Source organism: Lissotriton vulgaris, chromosome 12, assembly GCF_964263255.1.
Source record: "Lissotriton vulgaris chromosome 12, aLisVul1.2, whole genome shotgun sequence".
NCBI classification, from domain to species: Eukaryota; Metazoa; Chordata; class Amphibia; order Caudata; family Salamandridae; genus Lissotriton; species Lissotriton vulgaris.
The window spans coordinates 594,599,622-594,612,095 of NC_141700.1; the positions used below are offsets into that span (position 1 = coordinate 594,599,622).

The 12,474-nt window shown below is 39.7% G+C and overlaps 1 protein-coding gene across 1 annotated transcript in view; it reads left to right on the forward strand.

Moving 5' to 3' along the window:
* The window catches only part of LOC147677799 (ATP-binding cassette sub-family C member 12-like), a 2,578,840-nt gene that overhangs the window by 1,148,397 nt on the left and 1,417,969 nt on the right, over positions 1 to 12,474 (forward strand). The window lies entirely within an intron of this gene.

Below are 12,474 nucleotides of genomic sequence, written 5' to 3' on the forward strand. Positions count from 1 at the left end.
CCTCTCTTAGCTTAAAAGGTAGTCTGTGCCTGTGTTTCATGTCACTTTGCACGTGCATAATCTCACTTTTTCTGTGTGTCATTTCTCTCTTTGTGTGTGTGTCATGACATGTGTCTTATGTGGCTAAGATTACACTGTGAGTCAAGCTCGGTTTTAAATGGATCTGAGTGAATAATTTGCTTAGTTGATGTGTTTAAAAATATGGAAATACATGTTTTCTTAAAGTCAGTTAGGCTTTATCATATGTACTAGTAGGGAATCTTAGGCAGCATGTCTGTTAGGCCTCTTACTTCACAAATAGGCTCTAAGCTGTGCAATCAAGATCCACGGTGTGCTGTTGAAATGAAAAAGGAATGTTATGTCTTGCTTATATATATGTGGTCTGTTTTTTGCCAGTAGAGACAGTGAAATAGTATGAGCAGAGACACACATATTGCATGCAGAGACAGACAAGGTAGATTACATGTAACATCCTGGTCATGTGCCTAAGATCACACTGTGAGTCAAGCTTGATTTAAATGGATCTGGGTGAATAATTTGCTTAGTTGATGTTTTTAAAAATATGGAAATACATGCTTTCTTAAAGTCAGTTAGGCTTTAGCATATGTACTAGTAGGGAATATAAGGCAGCATGTCTGTTAGGCCTCTTACTTTACAAATAGGCTCTGAGCTGTGCAATTAAGATCCAGGGTGTGCCATTGAAATGGAAAAGGAATGTTATGTCTTGTTTATATATATGTGGTCTGTTTTTTGCCAGTAGAGACAGTGAAGTAGTATGAGCAAAGACACACATATTGCATGCAGAGACAGACATGGTAGATTACATGTAACATCCTGGTCATGTGCCTAAGATCACACTGTGAGTCAAGCTCGATTTTAAATGGATCTGGGTGAATAATTTGCTTATTTGATGAGTTTAAAAATATGGAAATACATGTTTTCTTAAAGTCAGTTATTCTTTAGCATATGTACTAGTTGGGAATCTTAGGCAGCATGTCTGTTAAGCCTCTAACTTCACAAATAGGCTCTAAGCTGTGCAATCAAGATCCACGGTGTGTAGGAGCATTTACCTTCTTCTCCCCTTCTGGAACGCTAAAAAACTTCCAGTTGAAGTGCTGCTTCACTTTTGGCTGCCTCCTGGAGAAACTCATCAGAGTCATCACTGCTGCTTTGTGGTCTTGCAGCCATTCTTTGCAAAGAATTGAAGAGAAGAAGAGAATAGGTCTTGTTCTCTCCAAAGTGAAAGAGGTAGTGAAGGAAATGGGTGTGGTTTTCATTAGTTGTAAAAAAAACTGTTAACAACCAATGAAAAGTGTTATTTTAAGGTCACATGACTTGACGCGCTTCCGCTACGTGCTCCGGAGCGCTTCCGGGGGCGCTTCCGCGGCACGTACGTAGGCGCTCTCGGGGGCGCTTACGCGGCACGTACGTAGGCGCTTCCGGGGGCGCTTACGCGGCGTGCCTGAATGACGTTTTGGTAGATTTTAGGAAATGCGTTTAAAGTTAAAATACGGTTATTTAAAATCAAAAATATAACTTTTATAAGTATGCCACTGAATGTCTTGTATTAATATTTACTTTAAATACATACTTATATTTTTTTCGCACACCGATATAGCGCTCTCGCTACGTGTACGGGTGCGTTTACGGGTGTGCGCACCCAGAGCGCTCCGAGGTTAAATGGTAAAAAAATAAAAAAACTGGAAAAATACATCGAAAAATTTATTTTAGAAAAAAATAAAAAATAATAATTTTTATAAAAAAATATTATAATTATTAGTTATAAAAAACAACTATTGCAAAAAATTAATAATTCACTTTAAAAATCATAGGTTACAAACTCGTTATAGTAAGGAATTAGCTTTTAAAAAACCTTTGAAATTCACTGAAAAAACCATAAGTTTAACACCCGTTATAGTTAGGAATTAGCATTTAAAAAACCTTTGAAATTCACTGAAAAAACCATAGGTTTCACACCAGTTAAAGATAGCTGGACATTTTACTCATACAAAACCATTGAAATTCCCACGTTATAGTTAGTTGGACTCACTATAACTCGCGCGCCGGCAATCCACTGCTGATGATGTCACATATTACATCATTCATGACATGGTCAGTGACATCACTGATGACATCACTGATGACATCTCAAATGACATCACTGATGACATCACTGATGACATTTCAAATGACATCACTGATGACATAATTCATGTGATAATACGATGCACCTCCTCACACTCTAATCTAACCTTTGATATGTCCAGTGTCAAATACAGACTACCATTCCAGAAACCATTGACACACCAATACCAGTTACTACATACGCACTCACTGATTCCTAAGTCTACACACACATCCACTCATTTACCCATACAATCACTCATACATACAGCCACTCATCAATACAACACTATCATATGCACTCATATACCTATAGAGATACTCACACACTGCCACTCATTCATGGAGTTACTCACACACCTAGTCAGTCATGCAAAGAATCAATCACACTCCCATTTCCTCATCTATACAGTTATACACACATAACCTTACTTATTCAAACATATACTAACACATACTTACTCTCTTTTACAATCACTGATACAAGTACACATTGATCCATACAGTCACTTAAGCAATCACAGGCTCTCATGTATAGTCATTAATATATGCCAACTCTCACATGCACTGTGTTTTACATATGTACTTACTTGGACATGTAGAACTGAGATATCCATTTACTCACCAACACACCCTTGCACACAGTCAACGGCCCATACAGCTGTTTCCACATGCACTCTTAAACCCATACACCAAGTGAATCAACTCCTCACACATCTATGCACAGAGTCACACACCTCCCAACACCCCCACGCACACTCACCCTCACATACAAATACTTGGGCAACCAATCAATAACCCATATAGCCACTCATATAGCTACTAATCAACACATGCAGCAGCTTACCCAACAACAGACATAATGATGCACACATTCAGACAGTTTAATCACTAACCCATGCATTCAGTAAGACACATTTAATCACTCACTCATACAGTCAGTCACACACCTACTAAATCCTTCATCCACACACTCATACATACACTCATTCTTCAATATGTAAAACATATTTTAATTTTACAGTAACACACATTCACTGTATGATGTCATCAGTGATGTCATCAGTGATGTCATTTGAGATGTCATCAGTGATGTCAGTCAGTCAAAACCACTTTATTCGATTAATAAAAATCATAAAAGTATGCTATACGTATACAATACAATTAGAAATATTTAAAAGAAGTGTATATACAAGATAAAAAAATACTGTACAAATTCATTTTACAATCATTAACAATCATTTACAATGCAATTAGGTAATGTACTTTAGCTGTTTTTAGAAGGAATGGGTTTCTTGTGCAGCTTTCTGTCTCGCCCTCCTGCTTCTAACCGACAATAAGGCCGGTCTACACTGAATAAAGTTCATATTCTTCAATAAAGGGAGAATAAACATTTTCCTAGCATCATGGTACAAAGGACAAAACAATGTAAAATGCAAAGTATCTTGGGGGGAAAAGTCATCACATTTGCACGGAGCTGCAACTTCAGGTCTACTCCAACCATGCAAATCCCACAATACCGTATGTATTTGGTTAAACCGGAATTTTGTCAGTAACCATCTATGGAAGGAATTAGTCACTGTAGACAGATAGGGAGACATCATTAAAGGCATGGTAACCAGAACATAGCCCCTAACCGATGGTTTACTTAGTTCTGTAGCTTCCCGCTCTGCCTCCCTTAGCATAGTAAAATTAGTTTTTACCCACACAATATCTGACTTACATAGAGATTCTGGGTTGTGAAAAATCTCCGGTCTCCCCAATTATACTGCTAACATTTTTATGTAGGCCAGCCACTGAATTTCCATTGTGTTATCTAGGTTGATACAATCCTTTAAGATCTTATGATTTAAGGAAAGATTCGGATTCAACCAGATTCTAATCCATAGCAGAATGGGGGCTATATTAATTATGTCTGCTATATACCCTATCCCCAATTCAAGGTGGATAGAATGGGTAGCTGTGGATTGCGGAAGGCCTAGAAGTGTCCGTAGGAATTTATTTTCTTCTATTTGTATGTGGTCTGGTTTAGTAAAACCCCATATTGCTGCCCCATACCTTGCAATAGACAGGGTCTTAGCCCTGTAAATTGCCAGGATAGCCTCAAAGGGTTTCCCCCCCAACCTTTTTGCGAAACCTAGCACTGCCGCCGAGGAGCTTCTCACAGCATTTACCTTTAATGAGAGCTGTGGGGACCACGTACCCCTGTCATCAAAAACTACTCCCAAATAGGTAAAAACCTTTACTCTGGTGATTTCTTCATTTCCACAAAAAAAGGTCTTAACTTTGTTTTTTGAAACACCCAGTGACATGACGTGTGATTTGCCATTGTTTACTACCAGATCCAGGCTTTTCATAAAATCCCCGAATGCATCCAGCAATCTTTGCAGAGCCAACGGGGTCCTTGCCAGTAATACTGCGTCGTCCGCATATAGGAGCACTGAAATCGGGGTTCCTCCCATACGGGGGACGTTGGGCGTAGCTGTTAACAGGTTTACCTCCAACGAATTTACATATAGCGTAAACAGCATAGGAGCTAAAATACATCCCTGGCGTACCCCTCTACCAGATTTAAAACTTGATGTACATATCCCCTCATTAGTCATCCTGATCTAGGCATTTAGATCTCTATGCATCTCGGCCAAAAAATACACTAAGGACCGGTCGAGACCCATCTCCAAGAGCATAGTCCACAGCTTTGACCTGTTGACAAGGTCAAAGGCCGTGGACAGATCCATAAAACCCAGGAAGATAGAGCCCCTGACCGCCCTCATGTATTTAGCTATGATCAGATGAAGATTCAGGCATTGGTCTTCCGTGCTCCTCCCTGTTCTAAAGCCGTATTGAGCGTCGGACAGTATGTTATTGACCGAGGCCCACTTAGTAATCCTTGCTAAGATAACTTTTCCCAAGATTTTTATGGAGGAATCTAGCAAGGATATAGGCTTATAGCATCTGGGGTCTCCTCTTTGACCTTTTTTGAACACTGGAATTATTATTGATCGGGACCAAGACTTAGGGGATCCCACAAGGGCAGAGGTGTTGAAGACATTGGTCAAAATGTTCGCCCAGTACAAGGGATTTGCCTTGTACATATCAGAGGGTGCCCCGTCTGGGCCTGGTGCCTTTCTCCCTGCTGTGCCCTCTATTGTGTTGATGACTTCCGCTATGTGAAACCTTATTGGCGTAACAGGGGGTTCCGAGATTGGAGCAACAAAGGTATCCAGGTCCATATGGCTTCCATATATTTTTTCAAAATGGTTCAACCAATCCTCCTCAGATATATTTACTTCTAGTGCATTATTTTGGGAACAAGAAAACAGAGGAGTATTAATAATAGACCAGAACTTTGCACTATCTTTTAGGGTAGCTTTATCCATAAGCTCCGCCCATGCATCCTGTTTAATTTCATTTTTCCTTACTTGTACAGTTTTTGAATACTCTCTTCTAAGCTGGGCTACCCGGGCTTTGTTCCTAGGGCGCTCCTGAAGAGCTTTTTTAAGGAGGTTATGGGATTTAGTACAATTATGGTCGAACCAGTACAATTATGGTCGAACCAGTACAATTATGGTCGAACCATCAGTGATGTCACTGACCATGTTATGAATGATGTAATATGTGACATCATCAGCAGTGGATTGCGGGTGCAACTGGGATCAGTCTGTCATAAGTGAATGAATTTTAGCGGATTATGTTATGAATTTTTTAACTGCAAATTGAGCACTTTGCAAACACATTAAAAGACTGGAGCACTAAGGGTACTGGGTGCAGGAGTAAGCAGGCAATGATCAGTACTACGTAGTGTATAAAGGGATTGAACCCAGAATTTTATTATCACTTTTTAAATTGGTACCAAAACAGATGAAATGGCGACTAACAATAGTATCATTAAGTGTGTACATTATTAGCGGAAGTTACACAATTGGGATGTAACTAGGAATGCTTGGTCGAATTCTGAATTTTTTTTTTATTTGACTATATGGTATTTTACTATGATTCAATATGCATTCAGCCATTGTATTTACCAGTGAAAATTGGAATGTAACCTAGTATACAAATCTGTTTTCAATGTTTACTACCTGCAACCCAATCAAATGGAAGCACTTGCACTTTAAAAACTCAACAAACACTGTCACACGCTGTCATGTGATCAAGGCTCCAGGGAGCCGAAACGTTATGGCGGAAAAAGCACTGAATAAATAATTTAGCATCCAAATACCGTGGTCCGTGTCTATTCCGGTTCGCTGTTGGGAGGAAGAAGCCTCAGCGTGAGGGAGATAGAGTTGCACATATATATATTAATATATATATATATTCACTGAAAAAACCATAGGTTTGACACCAGTTATAGTTAGCTGGAAATTTTACTGACATAAAACCAATGAAATTCCCACGTTATAGTTAGTTGGACTCACTATAACTTGCGCGCCTGCAATGCACTGCTGATGACGTCACATATTACATCACTCATGACATGGTCAGTGACATCACTCATGACATCACTGATGACACCATCCAGTGAATGTGTGTCTTTCTGAAAAATAAATATGTTTTATATATGTATATGTAAAGGTCGATGGAAGAATAAATGTTTAAATAAGTGTCTAAAAGGATGTTTAAAAAAAAAAATTGTTTGGTTAACTGGCTTATTAAGTGTATCTTAGTGAATACATATATTAGCGAGTAATGTTTAAATATTTAAATATATGTATCAGTGTTTCACTTTGTGTATAAGTGGCTGCATGGGTTGGTGAGTAGCTACATTTGTGTGTATATGGGTTATTAGATGTTTTTTTAGTATCAGTATGAGTGTCTGTATGGTTTGGTGGGGGTATTACTTAGCACATAGATGCATCAATGACTGACTCACTGTTTGTATGTGTTTTGAAGACAGCATATGTGTTGGATTGTAAGGGTGGATGAGTGTGTAAATGTGTGTGTTAGTGAGTGAATGACTGTCTCAATACTGTCTTTACCAGTAACTAAATATGTTTTATTCTAGTATATGTGAGTATTGATGTATATAAGTGAATATATGTGAGAGTCAGCGATTGTAAGAGTTCCTGTTTAAATAAGTATGTGTTTCTATAAGTGATTGTTTAAGAGATTAAGTATGTGTAAGTTTCCTTAGAAGTAAGGTGGTAGTGTGTGTATAGCTGTATATGCAAATAAATGGATGTTTAATAATTTATTTGCATGTGTGATTATGTGTGTGAGTAACTCTATGGATGACTGTCGGTGTGTAACAGGATGTATAGGTGTTTCACTACATATGATGAGTGAATATATGTATGAGTGACTATATAGAACTGTTGGAGAATGAGTGGATGTGTATATAGATTTTGGTATTACTGAATTGGTTGTTTTTAACTGGTATCGGTATCTCTTTTTTTGAAAAAATTTAGTTTTTATTTTTGAATATGTATTTCAAGGGTTACATTTCACTGAAAGGAGGTCTGTCACTCTGTCACAAGGATGGTGTCATCAGTGATGTCATGAGTGATGTCACTGACCATGTCATGAGTGATGTAATATGTGACGTCATCAGCAGTGCATTGCAGGCGTGCAAGTTATAGTGAGTCCAACTAACTATAACGTGGGAATTTCATTGGTTTTATGTCAGTAAAATTTCCAGCTAACTATAACTGGTGTCAAACCTATGGTTTTTTCAGTGAATTTATTAGGTTTTTTAAATGCTAATTCCTAACTATAACTGGTGTGAAACCTATGGTTTTTTCAGTGAATTTCATAGGTTTTTTAAATGCTAATTCCTAATTATAATGGGTGTGAAACCTATGGTTTTTTTCAGTGAATTTCATTGGTTTTTTAAATGCCAATTCCTAACTATATATAGGGCCTCAAACCTTTTTTTTTCAGTGAATTTCAAAAGTTTTTTAATAGCAAATTTCTGTAGATATGAAATGTAATATTTTTTATAATGAATCCTATATTGTATATTTATGTAATACTATTTTTTTATGTATTTTGTTCATGTTTTTTTTTTTTGCCCTGGAGCGCTCCCGGTGCGCGTCCCGGTGAGCGCACCGGTAAGCGCAGTCTTGCGGCGCGCCCCGGGGCGCGTACCGGTGAGCGTCCCGTTAGCGCTATTGCCGCGAACAAAAACATCATCGTGACATATCGCGTAGCCACGTCCGCGTGATACGCATGGCGTAAGCGCACCCGGAAGCACTCGATCGCATACGATCGCGCTACGTAACCATCCGACGCGCTTATGCAATGCGCCCCTGGGCGCGCCCCGGGGCGCGTAGCGTAAGCGCGTCGGGTCATGTGACCTAAAAATAACACTTTTCATTGGTTCAGGACAGTTTTGGCTTCCAAATGATGAAAGCCCTGGTCATGTGACCTTAAAATAACTCTTTTCATTGGTTGTTATCAGTTTTTTTTACAACTAATGAAAACCCCACCCCTTTCCTTCATTTCTTCTTTCACTTTGGAGACAGCAAGACCTGTTTTTTTCTGTCCTACCATTTTGTGCAAAGAATGGCAGCTAAACCATCCAGCAGTAGTGAGGACTCAGATGGCTTCATTGAGGAAGAGCCTCCTCAGCCCAAGATCAAGGAGCATTTTATTTGGAATTTTTTTTCAATACCTGAAGGATTAAAAAAGGTGAATGCTCCCAAAGTAGAATGCAAAATCTGCCAAACTGTGCTTTCCCGAGGAGACCCTGTGGCGTTCTAATCTAGGACCCTGATCGATACTACGACCTTTGTGCCCCTATACGGCTATAATCCATTTATTCCCCTATAATGGCATAAACGTTCAAGTGTAATATTTCAGAAACTCGTCTCTGGACTCACACGATCAGAGCCACATTTCAGAATCACATTCCTAAGCAGCTTCCTCTGCAGCTCATTAGTAAATGACACAGCAGAAGCCACTATCTAAGATTCCTAGATTAACACTCCGAGTTCTTCAACAAGATAAAAACTCAGCAACCTGGGAAATCCCCGCTTGCTATGTTTTGATTAGTAATAGAACTCTAATGAGCACTGATAGACGATCACTTCCTAGTGACATCTTTATTGACGTCTTATGTCCAAAAACTTACGTCAAACAAGGCACCTTTCAGGTATAAATACTACCAACGTTGCCTTAAGCAAACGCTGCTTATACTATCGCTGGCTGATGAGACCATCGCTGATGCTATCGCTGCAGTCGCTACTGATAACTAGCGAACGATGGTGTGCTGAAGAGAGGAGCTGAACAACTGTCCCCGGCAGAGCCCAACAATGCAAGCTGCCCACAGGCGCTGCCCCTCCTCCTCCTCGACGCGCTGAGAGAGACTCTGTCTTTTCTCCTGCCGAGAAATCCAGCTCCGGCGTTTCCAGCCTACTCTTGCGAGTGACTGGGATATCGAGTCCCTGGAAGGAGATACCAGACCTCCATCATTCTATTCCAGAGGTATGGTGTTGACTAAACCCTTAGAGAGAATTCTTGAAGCAAACCTTGGCAAAACCAACTTAACTTAAAGCTACTTACTCCCTTCCACGTGTTAGGCTTAGGTCAGGCACACTGGGGTAGGCTTAGTTAGAAACACCAGTTGAGTATGTTAGCCTAATGTATATATGACTGTATATATGTTTTATTCATTTTAACCATTGTATGGCTAAGAAACCATATCAATGCTTTTACAGTATTATTTCGTAATACTCATCCTAATGTACGCACTTTATCTAATGACTAGTCTTGCACTTGTGGCAATACATTTCTCTTGTATGAGAAGAAAGACTGTTCAATAAATAATACCTTTTATTGAAAACGCCCGTCTCTCTATTCTCTATATATTGTGAAATAAATCTGCACTACAACTGACTGAGTAAAATAACTGTCTATTGTATCACACGACTCTAGAGATTGACTCTTATCTGAGGAGCAAAGTTGTCATGTTGCACGGTTGTTGGAAAACTGAATCCCTTCTTGTCTGTGCCAGGGAAGCTGATCACTTCCTATTCAGTCAAGAAAGTTTCCAGTGACCTCTGAGCTAGTTGGTAACAAACCCAATTAAGTTTAGCATAGTCAGTAGAGGCCTGGAAGATCCGCACTTCTACGTCAATACTACTGTTTATGTTATTCCAATGCGCAGGGCCTATTGGGAAAATAGGAACTACACTACAACCCAAAAAGGAAGTACAGTTTTGGCAATTCGACAATGATTCGCCACGTCCAACTCAGGCACCCCCAGAACTATGCCTGGGAGAGTGTCCGAGACCTGGCACTTAATCCCCCAAGGGATGGTGCCTCTACATCTACAGGAGGAGCGACAACATCAGGGAGAGGACGTGCAGCTGAATTGGAGATGATTCCGAAAATTCAACCTGTTTTTAGTGACATTACAATAAAGTGCAAGCAATGCGATGAAATGCTTTGCTATGGTGAGCAGAGCATCAAGCTCATTGCACGCAAGAGGCAAGAACACCGCTGCCTTCCCCAGCCCCAATTTTCCCCCTTTTTTTTTGCTCCTGTTGAGCAGTTTTGCATTCCCTGTTTTTGTTTTTGTTCTGAAAAAAACATAAAAAAAGAAGAAAAAAACCAGTTCTTTTTAGAACTACCTCCAGTTATCAAAAAAGAGCTATATTCTTATCAAATTCAAAATGAGTAACTGAAGTGGAGTGCAGTGAGGGGAAGTGAAGTAGGGAGACTGAAAGAAGGTGAGTGTGGGGAACGAGAGTGAGGAGAAGGAGAGTGAACATGGTGAATGTGGATAAGTGAAAAAAATGTAGTAAAAGAACGGTGGTGTGGAAGGGGGATATATGATGTTACAACGCGTACTTTTAGCACGCATACAATGACCACGCATTTTTTACAACGCAGGTCATTTTACAACGGAAACCTTAACAACGCAAAACACTACAACGCAGATACTATTACAACGCATACCATTACAACGTAAGTATAGGTAAGTATATAATATTAATATATAATGTAAATAATTATTTTTGTATTATTTAATTTAATTATTTATTATTTAATTATTAAATAATTTTATTAATAAAATTTATTTTAATTTTATTATTTGTAAATATATGTTAAAAATACCCCTCTACCCCAAAACCCAATCCAAACCCTAAAACCTAAAAATACCCCTGTACCCCAAAACACAATCCCAACCCTAAAACCTAAAAATACCCCTTACCCCAAAACCCAAACCCAACCCTAAAACCTAAAAATACCCCTTACCCCAAAACCCAAACCCAGCCCTAAAACCTAAAAATACCCCTGTACCTCAAAACCCAATCCCAACCCTAAAACCTAAAAATACCCCTGTACCCCAAAACCCAATCCCAACCCTAAAACCTAAAAATACCCCTGTACCTCAAAACCCAAACCCAGCCCTAAAACATAAAAATACCCCTGTACCCCAAAACCCAAACCCAGCCCTAAAACCTAAAAATACCCCTGTACCCCAAAACCCAAACCCAGCCCTAAAACCTAAAAATACCCCTGTACCCCAAAACCCAAACCCAGCCCTAAAACCTAAAAATACCCCTGTACCCCAAAACCCAAACCCAGCCCTAAAAGCTAAAAAAAACCCTGTACCCCAAAACCCAAACCCAGCCCTAAAACCTAAAAATACCCCTGTACCCCAAAACCCAAACCCAGCTCTAAAACCTAAAAATACCCCTGTACCCCATAACCAAATACCACTAATAAATGTTTTTTAAAAAAGATAAACTTACCTATAATTATACTTACGTTGTAATGGTATGCGTTGTAATAGTATGTGCGTTGTAGTGTAATCCGTTGTAAAGGTTTCCGTTGTAAAATGACCTGCGTTGTAAAAGTATGCGTGGTCATGGTATGCGTTGTAAAAAATCTGTGGTAACAGTTACATACCGTGGAAGGGTAAGAAAAGACTGACGCAAGCCCTTTCACATTATACCTGCGCCAGGTGTAATGTATGCAAAGGGTGCCTATTGACGAAAGAAAGGGTCGTAGAAGTGATGCAGTGAAATCTATGAGATTTCACTGCGTCACTTTTAGGACACCGTTGCGTCAAAATCTTGCGCCTGCCTCACAGCAGGCGTAAGACTGACGCAGGCCCTTTCACATGGGGCTGGCCCCATGTGAAAGGATGCATTGCTGGAGTTGCATCACTTTTGTGACACACTCCAGCAATGCATCACTACCTCTAAGCACTTTAAATTATTATTTTACTGTTTCACTTGGTTTTCCCCATGGTATGCGCACTGGGGAGCTCCCCCCGCGCCCTTTTATGGCCCCCACATCAAACCTAGGGAGTCAGGGGGGGGGGTCTACTCTGCCCCCTTATGGTCATTTCCCCCTTTGTTTTTGCCACCTCTTGTGTCTCGATCCTACCGAGACACAAGA